At 38.9% G+C, this 24,400-nt stretch overlaps 26 non-coding genes across 26 annotated transcripts; all 26 read right to left on the reverse strand.

The window, feature by feature from the left end:
* Positions 1–112: 112 nt before the first annotated feature.
* On the reverse strand, positions 113–327 carry LOC140120331 (small nucleolar RNA U3). Its single transcript, XR_011853716.1, has one exon. It is a non-coding gene; the product is annotated as a small nucleolar RNA U3 (small nucleolar RNA).
* Positions 328–733: 406 nt separating this feature from the next.
* Positions 734–948, reverse strand: LOC140120268 (small nucleolar RNA U3). The gene has a single exon (XR_011853656.1). It is a non-coding gene; the product is annotated as a small nucleolar RNA U3 (small nucleolar RNA).
* Positions 949–1,360: 412 nt separating this feature from the next.
* LOC140120322 (small nucleolar RNA U3) lies at positions 1,361–1,575 on the reverse strand. The gene has a single exon (XR_011853708.1). It is a non-coding gene; the product is annotated as a small nucleolar RNA U3 (small nucleolar RNA).
* A 406-nt stretch (positions 1,576–1,981) lies between these two features.
* On the reverse strand, positions 1,982–2,196 carry LOC140120269 (small nucleolar RNA U3). Its single transcript, XR_011853657.1, has one exon. It is a non-coding gene; the product is annotated as a small nucleolar RNA U3 (small nucleolar RNA).
* A 412-nt stretch (positions 2,197–2,608) lies between these two features.
* Positions 2,609–2,823, reverse strand: LOC140120015 (small nucleolar RNA U3). Its single transcript, XR_011853447.1, has one exon. It is a non-coding gene; the product is annotated as a small nucleolar RNA U3 (small nucleolar RNA).
* Positions 2,824–3,229: 406 nt separating this feature from the next.
* On the reverse strand, positions 3,230–3,444 carry LOC140120013 (small nucleolar RNA U3). Its single transcript, XR_011853445.1, has one exon. It is a non-coding gene; the product is annotated as a small nucleolar RNA U3 (small nucleolar RNA).
* Positions 3,445–3,850: 406 nt separating this feature from the next.
* On the reverse strand, positions 3,851–4,065 carry LOC140120332 (small nucleolar RNA U3). Its single transcript, XR_011853717.1, has one exon. It is a non-coding gene; the product is annotated as a small nucleolar RNA U3 (small nucleolar RNA).
* Positions 4,066–4,477: 412 nt separating this feature from the next.
* On the reverse strand, positions 4,478–4,692 carry LOC140120323 (small nucleolar RNA U3). The gene has a single exon (XR_011853709.1). It is a non-coding gene; the product is annotated as a small nucleolar RNA U3 (small nucleolar RNA).
* Positions 4,693–5,098: 406 nt separating this feature from the next.
* LOC140120270 (small nucleolar RNA U3) lies at positions 5,099–5,313 on the reverse strand. Its single transcript, XR_011853658.1, has one exon. It is a non-coding gene; the product is annotated as a small nucleolar RNA U3 (small nucleolar RNA).
* A 412-nt stretch (positions 5,314–5,725) lies between these two features.
* LOC140120187 (small nucleolar RNA U3) lies at positions 5,726–5,940 on the reverse strand. Its single transcript, XR_011853586.1, has one exon. It is a non-coding gene; the product is annotated as a small nucleolar RNA U3 (small nucleolar RNA).
* Positions 5,941–6,352: 412 nt separating this feature from the next.
* Positions 6,353–6,567, reverse strand: LOC140120188 (small nucleolar RNA U3). Its single transcript, XR_011853587.1, has one exon. It is a non-coding gene; the product is annotated as a small nucleolar RNA U3 (small nucleolar RNA).
* Positions 6,568–6,979: 412 nt separating this feature from the next.
* On the reverse strand, positions 6,980–7,194 carry LOC140120333 (small nucleolar RNA U3). Its single transcript, XR_011853718.1, has one exon. It is a non-coding gene; the product is annotated as a small nucleolar RNA U3 (small nucleolar RNA).
* Positions 7,195–7,600: 406 nt separating this feature from the next.
* On the reverse strand, positions 7,601–7,815 carry LOC140120271 (small nucleolar RNA U3). Its single transcript, XR_011853659.1, has one exon. It is a non-coding gene; the product is annotated as a small nucleolar RNA U3 (small nucleolar RNA).
* A 412-nt stretch (positions 7,816–8,227) lies between these two features.
* Positions 8,228–8,442, reverse strand: LOC140120190 (small nucleolar RNA U3). The gene has a single exon (XR_011853588.1). It is a non-coding gene; the product is annotated as a small nucleolar RNA U3 (small nucleolar RNA).
* Positions 8,443–8,848: 406 nt separating this feature from the next.
* Positions 8,849–9,063, reverse strand: LOC140120334 (small nucleolar RNA U3). Its single transcript, XR_011853719.1, has one exon. It is a non-coding gene; the product is annotated as a small nucleolar RNA U3 (small nucleolar RNA).
* Positions 9,064–9,469: 406 nt separating this feature from the next.
* On the reverse strand, positions 9,470–9,684 carry LOC140120273 (small nucleolar RNA U3). Its single transcript, XR_011853660.1, has one exon. It is a non-coding gene; the product is annotated as a small nucleolar RNA U3 (small nucleolar RNA).
* Positions 9,685–10,096: 412 nt separating this feature from the next.
* On the reverse strand, positions 10,097–10,311 carry LOC140120147 (small nucleolar RNA U3). Its single transcript, XR_011853551.1, has one exon. It is a non-coding gene; the product is annotated as a small nucleolar RNA U3 (small nucleolar RNA).
* A 412-nt stretch (positions 10,312–10,723) lies between these two features.
* On the reverse strand, positions 10,724–10,938 carry LOC140120191 (small nucleolar RNA U3). The gene has a single exon (XR_011853589.1). It is a non-coding gene; the product is annotated as a small nucleolar RNA U3 (small nucleolar RNA).
* A 412-nt stretch (positions 10,939–11,350) lies between these two features.
* Positions 11,351–11,565, reverse strand: LOC140120036 (small nucleolar RNA U3). Its single transcript, XR_011853466.1, has one exon. It is a non-coding gene; the product is annotated as a small nucleolar RNA U3 (small nucleolar RNA).
* A 406-nt stretch (positions 11,566–11,971) lies between these two features.
* Positions 11,972–12,186, reverse strand: LOC140120162 (small nucleolar RNA U3). The gene has a single exon (XR_011853564.1). It is a non-coding gene; the product is annotated as a small nucleolar RNA U3 (small nucleolar RNA).
* Positions 12,187–12,592: 406 nt separating this feature from the next.
* LOC140120192 (small nucleolar RNA U3) lies at positions 12,593–12,807 on the reverse strand. Its single transcript, XR_011853590.1, has one exon. It is a non-coding gene; the product is annotated as a small nucleolar RNA U3 (small nucleolar RNA).
* Positions 12,808–21,391: 8,584 nt separating this feature from the next.
* On the reverse strand, positions 21,392–21,606 carry LOC140120004 (small nucleolar RNA U3). Its single transcript, XR_011853436.1, has one exon. It is a non-coding gene; the product is annotated as a small nucleolar RNA U3 (small nucleolar RNA).
* Positions 21,607–22,012: 406 nt separating this feature from the next.
* Positions 22,013–22,227, reverse strand: LOC140120259 (small nucleolar RNA U3). Its single transcript, XR_011853649.1, has one exon. It is a non-coding gene; the product is annotated as a small nucleolar RNA U3 (small nucleolar RNA).
* Positions 22,228–22,633: 406 nt separating this feature from the next.
* LOC140120297 (small nucleolar RNA U3) lies at positions 22,634–22,848 on the reverse strand. Its single transcript, XR_011853683.1, has one exon. It is a non-coding gene; the product is annotated as a small nucleolar RNA U3 (small nucleolar RNA).
* Positions 22,849–23,254: 406 nt separating this feature from the next.
* LOC140120022 (small nucleolar RNA U3) lies at positions 23,255–23,469 on the reverse strand. The gene has a single exon (XR_011853454.1). It is a non-coding gene; the product is annotated as a small nucleolar RNA U3 (small nucleolar RNA).
* A 406-nt stretch (positions 23,470–23,875) lies between these two features.
* LOC140120193 (small nucleolar RNA U3) lies at positions 23,876–24,090 on the reverse strand. Its single transcript, XR_011853591.1, has one exon. It is a non-coding gene; the product is annotated as a small nucleolar RNA U3 (small nucleolar RNA).
* Between the last annotated feature and the right edge of the window lie 310 nt (positions 24,091–24,400).

The raw sequence follows: 24,400 nt of genomic DNA on the forward strand, positions 1-24,400 counted from the left end.
ACACATTTTAGGTTGTTACTGTTAGACAGACCAAGAAAGCTTCTGGGTGCATAAAGTCTAAAGTACCAATAGCTACTTTTTTGTGCTTTAAACTGCTTTTCACATAGAAATGTCCACTCTGAATAAGCTTTCCTCCACTGCTTATTTTGGAAAAAGAAGAGCACAGTCATCAAAAGCAGGCAACCACTGCCTAAAACAGAGCTGCTAACTGCCTTCATGCTCAGAAGAAAGCCCAAAAACTCATCATCGTGGAAGGTGGGTTTGGACACTTTCAAGCACATTCATCTCTCAAACAACTGTAGAAATGATCCCTGAAAGTATAATCCTGAATGTTGAAATTTGCCGCTTTTGCCAACCGTTTCTTTCTCGGCTTTCAACTTATGGCTACCTCAGTCTCCAAGATTCCCAGTTTCGACATAAAACGTATGAATCGGGAGCCAATGGAAACATTATGTTTTGACATTTATTTTAATAGATTTCGTAGTCTATGTAACTGAGAATGGCTAAAACTAGTTTCTCTGAGGTATAGAAATGCCAATTTAATTGTTGATTTTCAGTTCTGATTTCAAACATGCTTCTGTTATGTACACTAAGAATGGATCAAAAGTTTTTACATGAAAAACACATTTTAGGTTGTTACTGTTAGACAGACCAAGAAAGCTTCTGGGTGCATAAAGTCTAAAGTACCAATAGCTATTTTTTTGTGCTTTAAACTGCTTTTCACATAGAAATGTCCACTCTGAATAAGCTTTCCTCCGCTGCTTCTTTTGGAAAAAGAAGAGCACAGTCATCAAAAGCAGGCAACCACTGCCTAAAACAGAACTGCCAACTGCCTTCATGCTCAGAAGAAAGCCCAAAAACTCATCATCGTGGAAGGTGGGTTTGGACACTTTCAAGCACATTCATCTCTCAAACAACTGTAGAAATGATCCCTGAAAGTATAATCCTGAATGTTGAAATTTGCCGCTTTTGCCAACCGTTTCTTTCTCGGCTTTCTACTTATGGCTACCTCAGTCTCCAAGATTCCCAGTTTCAGTTTCGACATAAAACTTATGAATCGGGAGCCAATGGAAACATTATGTTTTGACATTTATTTTAATAGATTTCGTAGTCTATGTAACTGAGAATGGCTAAAACTAGTTTCTCGTAGGTATAGAAATGCCAATTTAATTGTTGATTTTCAGTTCTGATTTCAAACATGCTTCTGTTATGTACACTAAGAATGGATCAAAAGTTTTTACATGAAAAACACATTTTAGGTTGTTACTGTTAGACAGACCAAGAAAGCTTCTGGGTGCATAAAGTCTAAAGTACCAATAGCTACTTTATTGTGCTTTAAACTGCTTTTCACATAGAAATGTCCACTCTGAATAAGCATTCCTCCGCTGCTTCTTTTGGAAAAAGAAGAGCACAGTCATCAAAAGCAGGCAACCACTGCCTAAAACAGAGCTGCCAACTGCCTTCATGCTCAGAAGAAAGCCCAAAAACTCATCATCGTGGAAGGTGGGTTTGGACACTTTCAAGCACATTCATCTCTCAAACAACTGTAGAAATGATCCCTGAAAGTATAATCCTGAATGTTGAAATTTGCCGCTTTTGCCAACCGTTTCTTTCTCGGCTTTCAACTTATGGCTACCTCAGTCTCCAAGATTCCCAGTTTCGACATAAAACGTATGAATCGGGAGCCAATGGAAACATTATGTTTTGACATTTATTTTAATAGATTTCGTAGTCTATGTAACTGAGAATGGCTAAAACTAGTTTCTCGTAGGTATAGAAATGCCAATTTAATTGTTGATTTTCAGTTCTGATTTCAAACATGCTTCTGTTATGTACACTAAGAATGGATCAAAAGTTTTTACATGAAAAACACATTTTAGGTTGTTACTGTTAGACAGACCAAGAAAGCTTCTGGGTGCATAAAGTCTAAAGTACCAATAGCTATTTTTTTGTGCTTTAAACTGCTTTTCACATAGAAATGTCCACTCTGAATAAGCTTTCCTCCGCTGCTTCTTTTGGAAAAAGAAGAGCACAGTCATCAAAAGCAGGCAACCACTGCCTAAAACAGAACTGCCAACTGCCTTCATGCTCAGAAGAAAGCCCAAAAACTCATCATCGTGGAAGGTGGGTTTGGACACTTTCAAGCACATTCATCTCTCAAACAACTGTAGAAATGATCCCTGAAAGTATAATCCTGAATGTTGAAATTTGCCGCTTTTGCCAACCGTTTCTTTCTCGGCTTTCTACTTATGGCTACCTCAGTCTCCAAGATTCCCAGTTTCAGTTTCGACATAAAACTTATGAATCGGGAGCCAATGGAAACATTATGTTTTGACCTTTATTTTAATAGATTTCGTAGTCTATGTAACTGAGAATGGCTAAAACTAGTTTCTCGTAGGTATAGAAATGCCAATTTAATTGTTGATTTTCAGTTCTGATTTCAAACATGCTTCTGTTATGTACACTAAGAATGGATCAAAAGTTTTTACATGAAAAACACATTTTAGGTTGTTACTGTTAGACAGACCAAGAAAGCTTCTGGGTGCATAAAGTCTAAAGTACCAATAGCTATTTTTTTGTGCTTTAAACTGCTTTTCACATAGAAATGTCCACTCTGAATAAGCTTTCCTCCGCTGCTTCTTTTGGAAAAAGAAGAGCACAGTCATCAAAAGCAGGCAACCACTGCCTAAAACAGAGCTGCCAACTGCCTTCATGCTCAGACGAAAGCCCAAAAACTTATCATCGTGGAAGGTGGGTTTGGACACTTTCAAGCACATTCATCTCTCAAACAACTGTAGAAATGATCCCTGAAAGTATAATCCTGAATGTTGAAATTTGCCGCTTTTGCCAACCGTTTCTTTCTCGGCTTTCTACTTATGGCTACCTCAGTCTCCAAGATTCCCATTTTCGACATAAAACGTATGAATCGGGAGCCAATGGAAACATTATGTTTTGACATTTATTTTAATAGATTTCGTAGTCTATGTAACTGAGAATGGCTAAAACTAGTTTCTCGGAGGTATAGAAATGCCAATTTAATTGTTGATTTTCAGTTCTGATTTCAAACATGCTTCTGTTATGTACACTAAGAATGGATCAAAAGTTTTTACATGAAAAACACATTTTAGGTTGTTACTGTTAGACAGACCAAGAAAGCTTCTGGGTGCATAAAGTCTAAAGTACCAATAGCTACTTTTTTGTGCTTTAAACTGCTTTTCACATAGAAATGTCCACTCTGAATAAGCTTTCCTCCACTGCTTCTTTTGGAAAAAGAAGAGCACAGTCATCAAAAGCAGGCAACCACTGCCTAAAACAGAGCTGCCAACTGCCTTCATGCTCAGACGAAAGCCCAAAAACTTATCATCGTGGAAGGTGGGTTTGGACACTTTCAAGCACATTCATCTCTCAAACAACTGTAGAAATGATCCCTGAAAGTATAATCCTGAATGTTGAAATTTGCCGCTTTTGCCAACCGTTTCTTTCTCGGCTTTCAACTTATGGCTACCTCAGTCTCCAAGATTCCCAGTTTCGACATAAAACGTATGAATCGGGAGCCAATGGAAACATTTTGTTTTGACATTTATTTTAATAGATTTCGTAGTCTATGTAACTGAGAATGGCTAAAACTCGTTTCTCGGAGGTATAGAAATGCCAATTTAATTGTTGATTTTCAGTTCTGATTTCAAACATGCTTCTGCTATGTACACTAAGAATGGATCAAAAGTTTTTACATGAAAAACACATTTTAGGTTGTTACTGTTAGACAGACCAAGAAAGCTTCTGGGTGCATAAAGTCTAAAGTACCAATAGCTACTTTTTTGTGCTTTAAACTGCTTTTCACATAGAAATGTCCACTCTGAATAAGCTTTCCTCCACTGCTTATTTTGGAAAAAGAAGAGCACAGTCATCAAAAGCAGGCAACCACTGCCTAAAACAGAGCTGCTAACTGCCTTCATGCTCAGAAGAAAGCCCAAAAACTCATCATCGTGGAAGGTGGGTTTGGACACTTTCAAGCACATTCATCTCTCAAACAACTGTAGAAATGATCCCTGAAAGTATAATCCTGAATGTTGAAATTTGCCGCTTTTGCCAACCGTTTCTTTCTCGGCTTTCTACTTATGGCTACCTCAGTCTCCAAGATTCCCAGTTTCAGTTTCGACATAAAACTTATGAATCGGGAGCCAATGGAAACATTATGTTTTGACATTTATTTTAATAGATTTCGTAGTCTATGTAACTGAGAATGGCTAAAACTAGTTTCTCGTAGGTATAGAAATGCCAATTTAATTGTTGATTTTCAGTTCTGATTTCAAACATGCTTCTGTTATGTACACTAAGAATGGATCAAAAGTTTTTACATGAAAAACACATTTTAGGTTGTTACTGTTAGACAGACCAAGAAAGCTTCTGGGTGCATAAAGTCTAAAGTACCAATAGCTACTTTATTGTGCTTTAAACTGCTTTTCACATAGAAATGTCCACTCTGAATAAGCATTCCTCCGCTGCTTCTTTTGGAAAAAGAAGAGCACAGTCATCAAAAGCAGGCAACCACTGCCTAAAACAGAGCTGCCAACTGCCTTCATGCTCAGAAGAAAGCCCAAAAACTCATCATCGTGGAAGGTGGGTTTGGACACTTTCAAGCACATTCATCTCTCAAACAACTGTAGAAATGATCCCTGAAAGTATAATCCTGAATGTTGAAATTTGCCGCTTTTGCCAACCGTTTCTTTCTCGGCTTTCAACTTATGGCTACCTCAGTCTCCAAGATTCCCAGTTTCGACATAAAACGTATGAATCGGGAGCCAATGGAAACATTATGTTTTGACATTTATTTTAATAGATTTCGTAGTCTATGTAACTGAGAATGGCTAAAACTAGTTTCTCGTAGGTATAGAAATGCCAATTTAATTGTTGATTTTCAGTTCTGATTTCAAACATGCTTCTGTTATGTACACTAAGAATGGATCAAAAGTTTTTACATGAAAAACACATTTTAGGTTGTTACTGTTAGACAGACCAAGAAAGCTTCTGGGTGCATAAAGTCTAAAGTACCAATAGCTATTTTTTTGTGCTTTAAACTGCTTTTCACATAGAAATGTCCACTCTGAATAAGCTTTCCTCCGCTGCTTCTTTTGGAAAAAGAAGAGCACAGTCATCAAAAGCAGGCAACCACTGCCTAAAACAGAACTGCCAACTGCCTTCATGCTCAGAAGAAAGCCCAAAAACTCATCATCGTGGAAGGTGGGTTTGGACACTTTCAAGCACATTCATCTCTCAAACAACTGTAGAAATGATCCCTGAAAGTATAATCCTGAATGTTGAAATTTGCCGCTTTTGCCAACCGTTTCTTTCTCGGCTTTCTACTTATGGCTACCTCAGTCTCCAAGATTCCCAGTTTCAGTTTCGACATAAAACTTATGAATCGGGAGCCAATGGAAACATTATGTTTTGACCTTTATTTTAATAGATTTCGTAGTCTATGTAACTGAGAATGGCTAAAACTAGTTTCTCGTAGGTATAGAAATGCCAATTTAATTGTTGATTTTCAGTTCTGATTTCAAACATGCTTCTGTTATGTACACTAAGAATGGATCAAAAGTTTTTACATGAAAAACACATTTTAGGTTTTTACTGTTAGACAGACCAAGAAAGCTTCTGGGTGCATAAAGTCTAAAGTACCAATAGCTATTTTTTTGTGCTTTAAACTGCTTTTCACATAGAAATGTCCACTCTGAATAAGCTTTCCTCCGCTGCTTCTTTTGGAAAAAGAAGAGCACAGTCATCAAAAGCAGGCAACCACTGCCTAAAACAGAGCTGCCAACTGCCTTCATGCTCAGAAGAAAGCCCAAAAACTCATCATCGTGGAAGGTGGGTTTGGACACTTTCAAGCACATTCATCTCTCAAACAACTGTAGAAATGATCCCTGAAAGTATAATCCTGAATGTTGAAATTTGCCGCTTTTGCCAACCGTTTCTTTCTCGGCTTTCTACTTATGGCTACCTCAGTCTCCAAGATTCCCAGTTTCAGTTTCGACATAAAACTTATGAATCGGGAGCCAATGGAAACATTATGTTTTGACCTTTATTTTAATAGATTTCGTAGTCTATGTAACTGAGAATGGCTAAAACTAGTTTCTCGTAGGTATAGAAATGCCAATTTAATTGTCTATTTTCAGTTCTGATTTCAAACATGCTTCTGTTATGTACACTAAGAATGGATCAAAAGTTTTTACATGAAAAACACATTTTAGGTTGTTACTGTTAGACAGACCAAGAAAGCTTCTGGGTGCATAAAGTCTAAAGTACCAATAGCTATTTTTTTGTGCTTTAAACTGCTTTTCACATAGAAATGTCCACTCTGAATAAGCTTTCCTCCGCTGCTTCTTTTGGAAAAAGAAGAGCACAGTCATCAAAAGCAGGCAACCACTGCCTAAAACAGAGCTGCCAACTGCCTTCATGCTCAGAAGAAAGCCCAAAAACTCATCATCGTGGAAGGTGGGTTTGGACACTTTCAAGCACATTCATCTCTCAAACAACTGTAGAAATGATCCCTGAAAGTATAATCCTGAATGTTGAAATTTGCCGCTTTTGCCAACCGTTTCTTTCTCGGCTTTCTACTTATGGCTACCTCAGTCTCCAAGATTCCCAGTTTCAGTTTCGACATAAAACTTATGAATCGGGAGCCAATGGAAACATTATGTTTTGACATTTATTTTAATAGATTTCGTAGTCTATGTAACTGAGAATGGCTAAAACTAGTTTCTCGTAGGTATAGAAATGCCAATTTAATTGTTGATTTTCAGTTCTGATTTCAAACATGCTTCTGTTATGTACACTAAGAATGGATCAAAAGTTTTTACATGAAAAACACATTTTAGGTTGTTACTGTTAGACAGACCAAGAAAGCTTCTGGGTGCATAAAGTCTAAAGTACCAATAGCTACTTTATTGTGCTTTAAACTGCTTTTCACATAGAAATGTCCACTCTGAATAAGCATTCCTCCGCTGCTTCTTTTGGAAAAAGAAGAGCACAGTCATCAAAAGCAGGCAACCACTGCCTAAAACAGAACTGCCAACTGCCTTCATGCTCAGAAGAAAGCCCAAAAACTCATCATCGTGGAAGGTGGGTTTGGACACTTTCAAGCACATTCATCTCTCAAACAACTGTAGAAATGATCCCTGAAAGTATAATCCTGAATGTTGAAATTTGCCGCTTTTGCCAACCGTTTCTTTCTCGGCTTTCAACTTATGGCTACCTCAGTCTCCAAGATTCCCAGTTTCGACATAAAACGTATGAATCGGGAGCCAATGGAAACATTATGTTTTGACATTTATTTTAATAGATTTCGTAGTCTATGTAACTGAGAATGGCTAAAACTAGTTTCTCGTAGGTATAGAAATGCCAATTTAATTGTTGATTTTCAGTTCTGATTTCAAACATGCTTCTGTTATGTACACTAAGAATGGATCAAAAGTTTTTACATGAAAAACACATTTTAGGTTGTTACTGTTAGACAGACCAAGAAAGCTTCTGGGTGCATAAAGTCTAAAGTACCAATAGCTATTTTTTTGTGCTTTAAACTGCTTTTCACATAGAAATGTCCACTCTGAATAAGCTTTCCTCCGCTGCTTCTTTTGGAAAAAGAAGAGCACAGTCATCAAAAGCAGGCAACCACTGCCTAAAACAGAACTGCCAACTGCCTTCATGCTCAGAAGAAAGCCCAAAAACTCATCATCGTGGAAGGTGGGTTTGGACACTTTCAAGCACATTCATCTCTCAAACAACTGTAGAAATGATCCCTGAAAGTATAATCCTGAATGTTGAAATTTGCCGCTTTTGCCAACCGTTTCTTTCTCGGCTTTCTACTTATGGCTACCTCAGTCTCCAAGATTCCCAGTTTCAGTTTCGACATAAAACGTATGAATCGGGAGCCAATGGAAACATTATGTTTTGACCTTTATTTTAATAGATTTCGTAGTCTATGTAACTGAGAATGGCTAAAACTAGTTTCTCGTAGGTATAGAAATGCCAATTTAATTGTTGATTTTCAGTTCTGATTTCAAACATGCTTCTGTTATGTACACTAAGAATGGATCAAAAGTTTTTACATGAAAAACACATATTAGGTTGTTACTGTTAGACAGACCAAGAAAGCTTCTGGGTGCATAAAGTCTAAAGTACCAATAGCTACTTTTTTGTGCTTTAAACTGCTTTTCACATAGAAATGTCCACTCTGAATAAGCTTTCCTCCGCTGCTTCTTTTGGAAAAAGAAGAGCACAGTCATCAAAAGCAGGCAACCACTGCCTAAAACAGAGCTGCCAACTGCCTTCATGCTCAGAAGAAAGCCCAAAAACTCATCATCGTGGAAGGTGGGTTTGGACACTTTCAAGCACATTCATCTCTCAAACAACTGTAGAAATGATCCCTGAAAGTATAATCCTGAATGTTGAAATTTGCCACTTTTGCCAACCGTTTCTTTCTCGGCTTTCTACTTATGGCTACCTCAGTCTCCAAGATTCCCAGTTTCGACATAAAACTTATGAATCGGGAGCCAATGGAAACATTATGTTTTGACATTTATTTTAATAGATTTCGTAGTCTATGTAACTGAGAATGGCTAAAACTAGTTTCTCGGAGGTATAGAAATGCCAATTTAATTGTTGATTTTCAGTTCTGATTTCAAACATGCTTCTGTTATGTACACTAAGAATGGATCAAAAGTTTTTACATGAAAAACACATTTTAGGTTGTTACTGTTAGACAGACCAAGAAAGCTTCTGGGTGCATAAAGTCTAAAGTACCAATAGCTACTTTATTGTGCTTTAAACTGCTTTTCACATAGAAATGTCCACTCTGAATAAGCATTCCTCCGCTGCTTCTTTTGGAAAAAGAAGAGCACAGTCATCAAAAGCAGGCAACCACTGCCTAAAACAGAACTGCCAACTGCCTTCATGCTCAGAAGAAAGCCCAAAAACTCATCATCGTGGAAGGTGGGTTTGGACACTTTCAAGCACATTCATCTCTCAAACAACTGTAGAAATGATCCCTGAAAGTATAATCCTGAATGTTGAAATTTGCCGCTTTTGCCAACCGTTTCTTTCTCGGCTTTCAACTTATGGCTACCTCAGTCTCCAAGATTCCCAGTTTCGACATAAAACGTATGAATCGGGAGCCAATGGAAACATTATGTTTTGACATTTATTTTAATAGATTTTGTAGTCTATGTAACTGAGAATGGCTAAAACTAGTTTCTCGTAGGTATAGAAATGCCAATTTAATTGTTGATTTTCAGTTCTGATTTCAAACATGCTTCTGTTATGTACACTAAGAATGGATCAAAAGTTTTTACATGAAAAACACATTTTAGGTTGTTACTGTTAGACAGACCAAGAAAGCTTCTGGGTGCATAAAGTCTAAAGTACCAATAGCTATTTTTTTGTGCTTTAAACTGCTTTTCACATAGAAATGTCCACTCTGAATAAGCTTTCCTCCGCTGCTTCTTTTGGAAAAAGAAGAGCACAGTCATCAAAAGCAGGCAACCACTGCCTAAAACAGAACTGCCAACTGCCTTCATGCTCAGAAGAAAGCCCAAAAACTCATCATCGTGGAAGGTGGGTTTGGACACTTTCAAGCACATTCATCTCTCAAACAACTGTAGAAATGATCCCTGAAAGTATAATCCTGAATGTTGAAATTTGCCGCTTTTGCCAACCGTTTCTTTCTCGGCTTTCTACTTATGGCTACCTCAGTCTCCAAGATTCCCAGTTTCAGTTTCGACATAAAACGTATGAATCGGGAGCCAATGGAAACATTATGTTTTGACCTTTATTTTAATAGATTTCGTAGTCTATGTAACTGAGAATGGCTAAAACTAGTTTCTCGTAGGTATAGAAATGCCAATTTAATTGTTGATTTTCAGTTCTGATTTCAAACATGCTTCTGTTATGTACACTAAGAATGGATCAAAAGTTTTTACATGAAAAACACATTTTAGGTTGTTACTGTTAGACAGACCAAGAAAGCTTCTGGGTGCATAAAGTCTAAAGTACCAATAGCTATTTTTTTGTGCTTTAAACTGCTTTTCACATAGAAATGTCCACTCTGAATAAGCTTTCCTCCGCTGCTTCTTTTAGAAAAAGAAGAGCACAGTCATCAAAAGCAGGCAACCACTGCCTAAAACAGAGCTGCCAACTGCCTTCATGCTCAGAAGAAAGCCCAAAAACTCATCATCGTGGAAGGTGGGTTTGGACACTTTCAAGCACATTCATCTCTCAAACAACTGTAGAAATGATCCCTGAAAGTATAATCCTGAATGTTGAAATTTGCCGCTTTTGCCAACCGTTTCTTTCTCGGCTTTCAACTTATGGCTACCTCAGTCTCCAAGATTCCCAGTTTAAGTTTCGACATAAAACTTATGAATCGGGAGCCAATGGAAACATTATGTTTTGACATTTATTTTAATAGATTTCGTAGTCTATGTAACTGAGAATGGCTAAAACTAGTTTCTCGTAGGTATAGAAATGCCAATTTAATTGTTGATTTTCAGTTCTGATTTCAAACATGCTTCTGTTATGTACACTAAGAATGGATCAAAAGTTTTTACATGAAAAACACATATTAGGTTGTTACTGTTAGACAGACCAAGAAAGCTTCTGGGTGCATAAAGTCTAAAGTACCAATAGCTACTTTTTTGTGCTTTAAACTGCTTTTCACATAGAAATGTCCACTCTGAATAAGCTTTCCTCCGCTGCTTCTTTTGGAAAAAGAAGAGCACAGTCATCAAAAGCAGGCAACCACTGCCTAAAACAGAGCTGCCAACTGCCTTCATGCTCAGAAGAAAGCCCAAAAACTCATCATCGTGGAAGGTGGGTTTGGACACTTTCAAGCACATTCATCTCTCAAACAACTGTAGAAATGATCCCTGAAAGTATAATCCTGAATGTTGAAATTTGCCACTTTTGCCAACCGTTTCTTTCTCGGCTTTCTACTTATGGCTACCTCAGTCTCCAAGATTCCCAGTTTCAGTTTCGACATAAAACTTATGAATCGGGAGCCAATGGAAACATTATGTTTTGACATTTATTTTAATAGATTTCGTAGTCTATGTAACTGAGAATGGCTAAAACTAGTTTCTCGGAGGTATAGAAATGCCAATTTAATTGTTGATTTTCAGTTCTGATTTCAAACATGCTTCTGTTATGTACACTAAGAATGGATCAAAAGTTTTTACATGAAAAACACATTTTAGGTTGTTACTGTTAGACAGACCAAGAAAGCTTCTGGGTGCATAAAGTCTACAGTACCAATAGCTACTTTTTTGTGCTTTAAACTGCTTTTCACATAGAAATGTCCACTCTGAATAAGCATTCCTCCGCTGCTTCTTTTGGAAAAAGAAGAGCACAGTCATCAAAAGCAGGCAACCACTGCCTAAAACAGAGCTGCCAACTGCCTTCATGCTCAGACGAAAGCCCAAAAACTTATCATCGTGGAAGGTGGGTTTGGACACTTTCAAGCACATTCATCTCTCAAACAACTGTAGAAATGATCCCTGAAAGTATAATCCTGAATGTTGAAATTTGCCGCTTTTGCCAACCGTTTCTTTCTCGGCTTTCAACTTATGGCTACCTCAGTCTCCAAGATTCCCAGTTTCGACATAAAACGTATGAATCGGGAGCCAATGGAAACATTATGTTTTGACATTTATTTTAATAGATTTCGTAGTCTATGTAACTGAGAATGGCTAAAACTAGTTTCTCGGAGGTATAGAAATGCCAATTTAATTGTTGATTTTCAGTTCTGATTTCAAACATGCTTCTGTTATGTACACTAAGAATGGATCAAAAGTTTTTACATGAAAAACACATTTTAGGTTGTTACTGTTAGACAGACCAAGAAAGCTTCTGGGTGCATAAAGTCTAAAGTACCAATAGCTACTTTTTTGTGCTTTAAACTGCTTTTCACATAGAAATGTCCACTCTGAATAAGCTTTCCTCCACTGCTTCTTTTGGAAAAAGAAGAGCACAGTCATCAAAAGCAGGCAACCACTGCCTAAAACAGAGCTGCCAACTGCCTTCATGCTCAGAAGAAAGCCCAAAAACTCATCATCGTGGAAGGTGGGTTTGGACACTTTCAAGCACATTCATCTCTCAAACAACTGTAGAAATGATCCCTGAAAGTATAATCCTGAATGTTGAAATTTGCCGCTTTTGCCAACCGTTTCTTTCTCGGCTTTCAACTTATGGCTACCTCAGTCTCCAAGATTCCCAGTTTCGACATAAAACGTATGAATCGGGAGCCAATGGAAACATTATGTTTTGACATTTATTTTAATAGATTTCGTAGTCTATGTAACTGAGAATGGCTAAAACTAGTTTCTCGGAGGTATAGAAATGCCAATTTAATTGTTGATTTTCAGTTCTGATTTCAAACATGCTTCTGTTATGTACACTAAGAATGGATCAAAAGTTTTTACATGAAAAACACATTTTAGGTTGTTACTGTTAGACAGACCAAGAAAGCTTCTGGGTGCATAAAGTCTAAAGTACCAATAGCTATTTTTTTGTGCTTTAAACTGCTTTTCACATAGAAATGTCCACTCTGAATAAGCTTTCCTCCGCTGCTTCTTTTGGAAAAAGAAGAGCACAGTCATCAAAAGCAGGCAACCACTGCCTAAAACAGAGCTGCCAACTGCCTTCATGCTCAGAAGAAAGCCCAAAAACTCATCATCGTGGAAGGTGGGTTTGGACACTTTCAAGCACATTCATCTCTCAAACAACTGTAGAAATGATCCCTGAAAGTATAATCCTGAATGTTGAAATTTGCCGCTTTTGCCAACCGTTTGCCAAGTCGATGTGATGGAATGACAACTCATCCTGCTCTTCCTGGATTTTTGAGTCTTTAGATCTTGAAAATTCAAATAATACTTTTGGTGGAGCGTCCTTATTCCAGAGCTTTGTCCATACAGCTCTTCTTGCCACGACCAAAACAACCAGGACTTCAGAGGAATCCTTAATGCTGGTAATAGAAGCATTAGATAGCTATTGTGAAAGGTCACATGGCCAGTTGTGGCACAGAGTAGGATTTCATCCCTTGGTCACTGGACTTCTAATGCCGTTATCAGGTGTGGTCCATCCACGCTGAAGACAGACAGGACTGGGTGAGTAGGGAATACGTCATAAGTGACTGGAAAGTAGAATCATCCTTTCCCTGTTGTTTCCCTTCAGGATCTTTAGTGGATTCTACTGGTGGTTACATTCTCCTTCCTAAGAAGGAAGATCTGGTCTGGGTCATCAGATTTAATCTCTGAGATTTAATATTCCTATAAACAAGAATCTGCAATAGAGGATGATGTCTGGAGATCTAGAAGAAAATGAGATTATCCATGATAAGAAGGCTTGGGCCTGGGATCTGTGTGGATCTCTGGATCTGTATCCTGGGGTAACACAGGAGAATAGATATAAGACTCATTCTTAATAGGCAATGGGTGAGGACATAACCTCTGCCTACTTTTCCTCCTCTTTCCACCTCTCATAATGGTGTGTGACAGCCGCTCAGGAGAAGACGTCTAGTGAAAACACAAAGGACACATTAGTATGAGGTAAAAATGTGTACAGACAAGCCATATGCAGCCAACATCACTGTATGAGGAGTTCTGCTGCCGGGATATGAGACGATCACTCTCCAATGCCATTCATCTGGAGAGCAGACTATGGAGAACATACATAGAAGCAGAACTTAGAGATTCTGGTATCAGTCTGCTCTGTATCATTATTACACTATGTCCCTATCTATACAGATCATAGATACCTGCACATTTCACCAGACAGAGGTTGTGGGTACAGTGTATAACACACAGGCCATGCTCATTACTTACCGGAGGCCGAGTACACGCTCATCACATACCAGAGGCTCATTACATACCGGAGGTCTAGTCCAGAGAAAATGGTTAGTAAATTCAGTGTAAAGATCACAGATTATACACATAAAATACCAGTAGAATATGCAGGGCTCACAGACTCTGCATATAAACCCTGGAGTCAGGGCGCAGGAGTGACTTGAAATGCAATTAGCAAGGTAGACATTATACCTGAGCATTCAGTAGGTAGACATTATACCTGAGCATTCAGCAAGGATACATAGGAGACATTAGACCTAAGCATTCAGCAAGTAGATATTATACCAATGCATTTAGCAGGGATACATAGGAGACCTGAGCATTCAGCAGTAAGACATTATACCAATGCATTTAGCAGGGATACATAGGAGACCTGAGCATTCAGCAGTAAGACATTATACCAATGCATTTAGCAGGGATACATAGGAGACCTGAGCATTCAGCAGGTAGACATTATACCAATGCATTCAGCAGGGATACATAGGAGACCTGATTATTCAGCAGGTGGTCATTATACCATTGCATTCAGCAGCAATACTTAGGAGACCTGAGCATTCCTCTTACCTTGTCTTGCAGAGGGCAGAGGATATCGGGCAGAGGATATCTGGCAGCTGAGACCTTCTGTGAGGTTGCATGATATGACTGCAACGGGTGAATGCAAATTGAAAATGCACCAATACATAGCAATGGCTGACACATGTGCACAAGAAACACCAGAATGTCCAGGACAGGATGCAGGCCAACCAGGTGCTCACAGTCTATATCCCAGGAGCTGACATGTAATGCTCCCTGTACTGCAAGTGATAGCAGGACATGCAGAAATCTGTGTACAACATGTGGTAACCGTGTAAATACTGTACAATATGCAGAGATCTCCAGCAGGAGAAAACAGGTTAAAAAACCATATAACATATAACACAGGAGGATGAGAGACCAGCGGCCTGGTATACAGCCTGGATATACTCACTGATACAATGTGCTGCCTCCATCCAGATGAACAAATGGTTAATACCAGGAGCAGCGCTGGGCTGAGGCCTATGCAGGAGGCGATCTAAGCGTCCCATGGTGAGGCACGCAGGGTGATGAACCACAAGGCCCAGCAGGGAGGAGATGCAGGAGCGATCTCATGTGTCAGTGATGTGTAGTAGATACTCAGCACAGTCTGTATTATTACCCCTGTAAGGGCAGGATAGCTGTACGGGCTCTTACCTGGGCTGCGGCCTATGCAGGAGGCGATCCAGGCGTCTGATGGTGAGGCACGCAGGGTGATGAACCACAAGGCCCAGCAGGTGGGAGATGCAGGAGCGATCTCATGTATCAGTGATGTGTAGTAGATACTCAACACAGTCTGTATTATTACCCCTGTAAGGGCAGGATAGCTGTACGGGCTCTTACCTGGGCTGCGGCCTATGCAGGAGGCGATCCAGGCGTCTGATGGTGAGGCACGCAGGGTGATGAACCACAAGGCCCAGCAGGTGGGAGATGCAGGAGCGATCTCATGTGCCCGGTACATGGTGGCCAATATACACCACAGCCTCAGCTATTACCCCTGTAAGGACAGGATAGCTGTACAGGTTCCTCCAGGCCAGAGACCAGCAGTGGTGTGTTATATAGCCTGAGCTGCTGCCTATGCAGGAGGGGATCCAGGCGTCTGATAGTGAGGCACGCAGGGTGATGAACCACACGGCCCAGCAGGTAGGAGATGCAGGAGCGATCTCATGTGCCGGGTACATGGTGGCGGATACACATCACAGCCTCAGCTATTACCCCTGTAAAGACAGGATAGCTGTACAGGCTCCTCCGGGACGAGGGACCGGGTGCAAGCGTATACAGCCCGGGCCGGTCCATCCAAGTGTTCTGTGTAAAGACACAGAGGACCTAGAAAACTTATTATCTAGATAGTTGTTGGTTGGTTGGTTGGTTGGTTGGTTTTTTTTTTTTCCTGTGTAGACACACAGGACCTGAACTCTTCTCTCATTCCTAAGAGAAAAAGAAATACAAGGGTTGTGTGTGTGCTCTGGCCTTATATAGGTGGAGTCAGCCAAGACACTAATTGTTTAATTGTCTACTACTGCTTGTTAACCTGTTCTCTTCTGAGTTGTACCTAGGGGATAAATCCCATATGTGTGCTGCCGAACGGACGAAAAAGAAGAGGCCATTTCATGATTTTTCAACGGAGTGGATCCTTTTTATTTTACAAAAATTGGAGTTTGGTTGTTTTCTGAAAAAATTTGCTTATAAGATTCTAGTGCATTTGAATTATAATCCTTAACTAAGATATTTGTTCAAAACCAGAATACAAATAAATGGCCAGTGTTTTGTGAATTATTTAGATATGTTAAGTATTTAAATTTGGTGCAAAATGTTATCAACAATGTTGAAGGCAACAGTAATATGATTTGTTATTCTGCCTGGAGATGTGGAAAGCATACTGTGTGCGGAGAATGTAGATGCAGAGCAGCAACCCATAATAATTAAAATACAGCAACAATAATGTACCCATGTTAAAATATTGAGCTGGTATAATAATTTACCTATGTTTGTTGACATCGGTGTTTACATTTTCCAGCGATGGCCATTGTTATAAGTGTATGACGACTATTCATCTGTTTTACCACATATGTCTTCCCTTATGAGGTGTGCATTTGGCCTATAATGCATAGCTGATTTTCTTTGTTTTTTTTTAAAGGATAAGCCTCAAGTTGTTAGAGTTTATCCAACACAAAGCTTTAGAGTTTTGTAAAAAAAATATTTTATGTACAAAAAATGAAAATGGTTACATTCACCATTCAAACACTTGATCTTTTTTTATAAAGCACAGAAAAAAGTAACATTTAATCATAATGACCCTGTCAAACCTAATCATATTGCCAAGCCACTGCACATTCTGTAGAACTAAAATACTTTGCAACATAGTTCCTTAAACACCAGCCAGATGCTACATTGCATACACAAGAGTCTTGTGTACTCTGCTGTATACATGGTGGCTCAGCTGCCGAAATGGCATGGGACACAATGCCTTTCCATGCAAAATTGTGGAGTGCACAGCAAGCTTTTACCACAGCGTCCACATTATTTAGGGCCAAACAAATGGCTGTACCCAAAATGCACCATTATATGTCAACTATACGTCTAGCCCGAGACAAACGAATATTATATATTCGTTTGACTGGAGTTAGCCCGTGCTGACAATATGTCCTCAGCAAATGTGGGGATATGGCAAAAGCTTCAACTCCTACAAAAAAAAAAAGTAGGGGATGTGTAGTGGCAGGCAATGGTGCAGCGGCATGGAGGTTATGATGTTGCTCCAACAACATTTTGCCCATGTCTGACTTCTCTAAGATGGGTGAATCATTTGTGCTCCCAAACACACCCACATCAATAGCCACAAAATGGATTGGCTATCCACAATAGCCAAAAGAACAATGGAAAAATTTCTTATAATTATAAAATTGAGAACCGGAATGTGGTTGCTGGATGACCCGGACATGTTTGCCATCAATGGCAATTGGGAATTGTAATTGGGAAAATCTGCCTCTTTGTCAATGGCAGCAATCTCCAGCCACTGCCTTTGTGTGGGAACGGGCAAAACGAGAGGTTGCAGCACCATCCATAAATTTTTCGAGATATCTTGCACAATCTTACAGATGGTGCTTCCCCAAAAGAAAGTGAGGTGTAATGTTGAATACTTGTCACCTGAAGCAAGAAATCTAAAATGTAAAAAAAATTTTAAAAAAATTTAAAAACAACATAAATAATGTGTAAATAAATGAAAGCAACAAAATATTTTATTAAAAAAACCTATACAAATGAGCTGGATGAACTATTGGCTCAATAGTTGTTAATGGAGCATTGCGTCCCTCTGGATCTTATGCATACAGACCAACATATATTTTGCAAACCCTTCAAAACTCAAAAAAAAATTAATATAAATGCACAAAAATACTACAGTATTTGGACCAACACAATCTATGAAAACACAACAATTATGGTAAAAACAACCCAGACACCAACAAAAATCAACAAAAAAAGGGCAACAATAAGAAAATACCTTAAAGTAACAAGTAAGCGCTCTTCAGCCGAAACACTTTGCCGCATTATGGTACAAGTGTACATAATGTGTGGTTCCCCCAGCGAAAGCAAGTTATCAAACTGCTCTATGGATAGCCGAGAAAACTCCATGAATTTTGATGGATACCTTTAAGACACAAACAAACAAACCTAAATGAAACATGTAAAAATAATAGCAGACAACAAAAAACATAAAAAAATTACCGTCTGAGCTCCAAATAAAAAACAGTGAAATGGCCATGCACATCATGGTTTCGAATATGGGGATGAATCCACATTCTGCCTTGATTTGGCCGACATTTCTTAAGTATAAGAAGAAAGATCTCTGTTAGAACAACTATAAAAATATACAATCAAATGCAAAATTAAATAAATTATAAAATAAGATATACCTTGCATCACCTTGAGCGACGTCAGTAAGAAATAGAAAGCAAAATGGCAATTGAAGCTGCCAAAACAGATTTTGAAACAGGCATAGTTCGAACAAAAGTATTACACTCACCGGCCACTTTATTAGGTACACCATGCTAGTAACGGGTTGGATCCCCTTTTGCCTTCAGAACTGCCTCAATTCTTCGTGGCATAGATTCAACAAATCAGAGATTTTGGTCCATATTGACATGATGGCATCACACAGTTTCCGCAGATTTGTCGGCTGCACATCCATGATGCAAATCTCCCGTTCCACCTCATCCCAAAGATGCTCTATTGGATTGAGATCTGGTGACTGTGGAGGCCATTTGAGTACAGTGAACTCATTGTCATGTTCAAGAAACCAGTCTGAGATGATTCCAGCTTTATGACATGGCGCATTATCTTACTGAAAGTAGCCATCAGATGGAGGGTACATTGTAGTCATAAAGGGATGGACATGGTCAGCAACAATACTCAGGTAGGCTGTGGCATTGCAACGATGCTCAATTGGTACCAAGGGGCCCAAAGAGTGCCAAGAAAATATTCCCCACACCATGACACCACCACCACCATCCTGAACCGTTGATACAAGGCAGGATGGATCCATGCTTTCATGTTGTTGATGCCAACGTTTTTCCAATCTTATACTGTCCAATTTCGATGAGCTTGTGCAAATTGTAGCCTCAGTTTCCTGTTCTTAGCTGAAAGGAGTGGCACCCGGTGTGGTCTTCTGCTGCTGTAGCCCATCTGCCTCAAAGTTCGACGTACTGTGCGTTCCGAGATGCTCTTCTGCCTACCTTTATTGTAACGGGTGGCGATTTGAGTCACTGGGTGGCAATTTGAGTCACTGTTGCCTTTCTCAACAAGGCATTTCCACCCACAGAACTGCCGCTCACTGGATGTTTTTTCTTTTTCGGACCATTCTCTGTAAACCCTAGAGATGGTTGTGCGTGAAAATCCCAGTAGATCAGCAGTTTTTGAAATACTCAGACCAGCCCTTCTGGCACCAACAACCATGCCACGTTCATAAGCACTTAAATCACCTTTTTTCCCCATACTGATGCTCGGTTTGAACTGCAGGAGATTGTCTTGACCATGTCTACATGCCTAAATGCACTGAGTTGCCGCCATGTGATTGGCTGATTAAGTGTTAAGAAATTAAGTGTTAACGAGCAGTTGGACAGGTGTACCTAATAAAGTGGCCGGTGATTGTATATAAATTTCAAAATTCCAAACTCGCCAAAAACACAGTAGATAATACAGTATGATGTTGCCCTATCTTTTTGGAACAAAGCCAAATTCTTTTATGATTTTTTTGGATTTGAAAAGCAATTGATTTCAGCTGATTGGGATTAGAAAACACATTTGAAAAATGGTCTTTGGATGCGTCCAAAACGCATGCGCTTTCAATGCGTAAAAAATGCAACGCACCGTGTGAATGCGCCCTCGGCGTTTTGCTGCATCTGAATGAAACTAGTGGTCTAGTTTCCACTGTGTTCTGTAACTAGGGATCCATCGCCAGTAGGAGCCAATTATGTTTGTTTAGGGACTCTACCCAAAAGTAATTGCAAACCTCTTTTCCTGCATGTCTTTATCCATTGGTGGTGTAATTATTCTATATCTATGTAACAAGTCAGATCGTTTCACTTTCATTACCTTAGAATGGGATTTTTTAATATGTGTAGAGGATAAACTCTAGCTCTCAAATAGGTCTCCAAATAGTCCGCTTGAGAGTGGAAGGTGTCCTCCTCACTATTTATTCTTCGCAATCGCAACATCTAACTGTAAGGAATACCATCTTTTGTGTGTGAAGGATGAAAGTTTTTATAATGTAAGATCGAGTTGGTAGCTGTCCGTTTTCTATATCCCTCAGTTGACAACCCTTCTTTCCCAATGACCACAATGACATCTGGAAATTCCAAGGATTCTTTACTAAATTTAGATGTAAATTTCATATTCATATTATTTCTTTTCAGGTATGTGACAAAGTTATAAAATTCTAGTTCTGAATCATCTCATACTAGGAAAACATCGCCCACATACCTAAAAAAAGATTTGATGGATCTAATGTATGGGTTGTCAACTGTAAATACATATCTCTTTTCAAAAAACGCTAAAAAGATATTAGCAAAGATTTCTTGCTATCAACTTTAGCAACAAAAAAGTATTGAAATTTGGGGTATACAGATTCCCCAAAACGGACACCCAGGACTTTGAGCAAAAATCACTCTACCAGCTATGTGGATTTGACACAGATTTCTTGCTATCAGCTTTAGCAGCAAAAAAGTATTGAAATATGGGGTATATAGATCCCCCAAAACAGAAACCCTGGACTCCATCGGCTTCTAAGTACAAGCAGCTAGACGCTAGAGACAGTGTCAAACGACTGAATTGGAAATCAAGTGTGTTCCTTTCCTCTTCCTGTTCTCTGCCCCATGTAACATGTTGTACTTGCAACCATTTGCTAATAAAGAGGGGAAAAAAACATTCAATACCACGAATCACCGCAAACTTTGGATTCACGCCAAATTTACGTTTTCTGGAAATTTGGCGAGCCCACTACAGGCCACCCATGCATGCCCCTTCATGCTTCTTCACACCTCACTGGCGTTAAGGTGGCGGATTAGGGCAAATAATCACAAGTTCTACCAATAAACTAGCATTTGCGATTATTTCAGAGCCTCTGAGCCGCTGACGTGGCGCAGAGGTACTGATAAATCTGCCCCCATATGTTTTGAAATTTATTTTAATGGAATTCTTAGTCTATGTAACTGAGAATGGCTAAAACCAGTTTCTCAGCGGTATAGAAATCCCAATTTGATTGTTGATTTTCAGTTCTGATTTCAAACATGCTTCTGTTATGTACACTAAGAATGGATCAAAAGTTTTTACATGGAAAACACATTTTAGGTTGTTACTGTTTGACAGACCAAGAAAGCTTCTGGGTGCATAAAGTCTAAAGTACCAATAACTATTTTTTTGTGCTTTAAACTGCTTTTCACATAGAAATGTCCACTCTGAATAAGCTTTCCTCCGCTGCTTCTTTTGGAAAAAGTAGAGCACAGTCATCAAAAGCAGGCAACCACTGCCTAAAACAGAGCTGCCAACTGCCTTCATGCTCAGAAGAAAGCCCAAAAACTCATCATCATGGAAGGTGGGTTTGGACACTTTCAAGCACATTCATCTCTCAAACAACTGTAGAAATGATCCCTGAAAGTATAATCCTGAATGTTGAAATTTGCCGCTTTTGCCAACCGTTTCTTTCTCGGCTTTCAACTTATGGCTACCTCAGTCTCCAAGATTCACAGTTTCGACATAAAACGTATGAATCGGGAGCCAATGGAAACATTATGTTTTGACATTTATTTTAATAGATTTCGTAGTCTATGTAACTGAGAATGGCTAAAACTAGTTTCTCGGAGGTATAGAAATGCCAATTTAATTGTTGATTTTCAGTTCTGATTTCAAACATGCTTCTGTTATGTACACTAAGAATGGATCAAAAGTTTTTACATGAAAAACACATTTTAGGTTGTTACTGTTAGACAGACCAAGAAAGCTTCTGGGTGCATAAAGTCTAAAGTACCAATAGCTATTTTTTTGTGCTTTAAACTGCTTTTCACATAGAAATGTCCACTCTGAATAAGCTTTCCTCCGCTGCTTCTTTTGGAAAAAGAAGAGCACAGTCATCAAAAGCAGGCAACCACTGCCTAAAACAGAGCTGCCAACTGCCTTCATGCTCAGAAGAAAGCCCAAAAACTCATCATCGTGGAAAGTGGGTTTGGACACTTTCAAGCACATTCATCTCTCAAACAACTGTAGAAATGATCCCTGAAAGTATAATCCTGAATGTTGAAATTTGCCGCTTTTGCCAACCGTTTCTTTCTCGGCTTTCAACTTATGGCTACCTCAGTCTCCAAGATTCCCAGTTTCGACATAAAACGTATGAATCGGGAGCCAATGGAAACATTATGTTTTGACATTTATTTTAATAGATTTCGTAGTCTATGAAACTGAGAATGGCTAAAACTAGTTTCTCGGAGGTATAGAAATGCCAATTTAATTGTTGATTTTCAGTTCTGATTTCAAACATGCTTCTGTTATGTACACTAAGAATGGATCAAAAGTTTTTACATGAAAAACACATTTTAGGTTGTTACTGTTAGACAGACCAAGAAAGCTTCTGGGTGCATAAAGTCTAAAGTACCAATAACTATTTTTTTGTGCTTTAAACTGCTTTTCACATAGAAATGTCCACTCTGAATAAGCTTTCCTCCGCTGCTTCTATTGGAAATAGAAGAGCACAGTCATCAAAAGCAGGCAACCACTGCCTAAAACAGAGCTGCCAACTGCCTTCATGCTCAGAAGAAAGCCCAAAAACTCATCATCGTGGAAGGTGGGTTTAGACACTTTCAAGCACATTCATCTCTCAAACAACTGTAGAAATGATCCCTGAAAGTATAATCCTGAATGTTGAAATTTGCCGCTTTTGCCAACCGTTTCTTTCTCGGCTTTCAACTTATGGCTACCTCAGTCTCCAAGATTCCCAGTTTCGACATAAAACGTATGAATCGGGAGCCAATGGAAACATTATGTTTTGACATTTATTTTAATAGATTTCGTAGTCTATGTAACTGAGAATGGCTAAAACTAGTTTCTCGGAGGTATAGAAATGCCAATTTAATTGTTGATTTTCAGTTCTGATTTCAAACATGCTTCTGTTATGTACACTAAGAATGGATCAAAAGTTTTTACATGAAAAACACATTTTAGGTTGTTACTGTTAGACAGACCAAGAAAGCTTCTGGGTGCATAAAGTCTAAAGTACCAATAGCTATTTTTTTGTGCTTTAAACTGCTTTTCACATAGAAATGTCCACTCTGAATAAGCTTTCCTCCGCTGCTTCTTTTGGAAAAAGAAGAGCAAAGTCATCAAAAGCAGGCAACCACTGCCTAAAACAGAGCTGCCAACTGCCTTCATGCTCAGAAGAAAGCCCAAAAACTCATCATCGTGGAAGGTGGGTTTGGACACTTTCAAGCACATTCATCTCTCAAACAACTGTAGAAATGATCCCTGAAAGTATAATCCTGAATGTTGAAATTTGCCGCTTTTGCCAACCGTTTCTTTCTCGGCTTTCAACTTATGGCTACCTCAGTCTCCAAGATTCCCAGTTTCGACATAAAACGTATGAATCGGGAGCCAATGGAAACATTATGTTTTGACATTTATTTTAATAGATTTCGTAGTCTATGAAACTGAGAATGGCTAAAACTAGTTTCTCGGAGGTATAGAAATGCCAATTTAATTGTTGATTTTCAGTTCTGATTTCAAACATGCTTCTGTTATGTACACTAAGAATGGATCAAAAGTTTTTACATGAAAAACACATTTTAGGTTGTTACTGTTAGACAGACCAAGAAAGCTTCTGGGTGCATAAAGTCTAAAGTACCAATAGCTATTTTTTTGTGCTTTAAACTGCTTTTCACATAGAAATGTCCACTCTGAATAAGCTTTCCTCCGCTGCTTCTTTTGGAAAAAGAAGAGCACAGTCATCAAAAGCAGGCAACCACTGCCTAAAACAGAGCTGCCAACTGCCTTCATGCTCAGAAGAAAGCCCAAAAACTCATCATCGTGGAAGGTGGGTTTGGACACTTTCAAGCACATTCATCTCTCAAACAACTGTAGAAATGATCCCTGAAAGTATAATCCTGAATGTTGAAATTTGCCGCTTTTGCCAACCGTTTCTTTCTCGGCTTTCAACTTATGGCTACCTCAGTCTCCAAGATTCACAGTTTCGACATAAAACGTATGAATCGGGAGCCAATGGAAACATTATGTTTTGACATTTATTTTAATAGATTTCGTAGTCTATGTAACTGAGAATGGCTAAAACTAGTTTCTCGGAGGTATAGAAATGCCAATTTAATTGTTGATTTTCAGTTCTGATTTCAAACATGCTTCTGTTATGTACACTAAGAATGGATCAAAAGTTTTTACATGAAAAACACATTTTAGGTTGT

The sequence above is a fragment of the Engystomops pustulosus genome, chromosome 2, assembly GCF_040894005.1.
Source record: "Engystomops pustulosus chromosome 2, aEngPut4.maternal, whole genome shotgun sequence".
Taxonomy (NCBI): domain Eukaryota; kingdom Metazoa; phylum Chordata; class Amphibia; order Anura; family Leptodactylidae; genus Engystomops; species Engystomops pustulosus.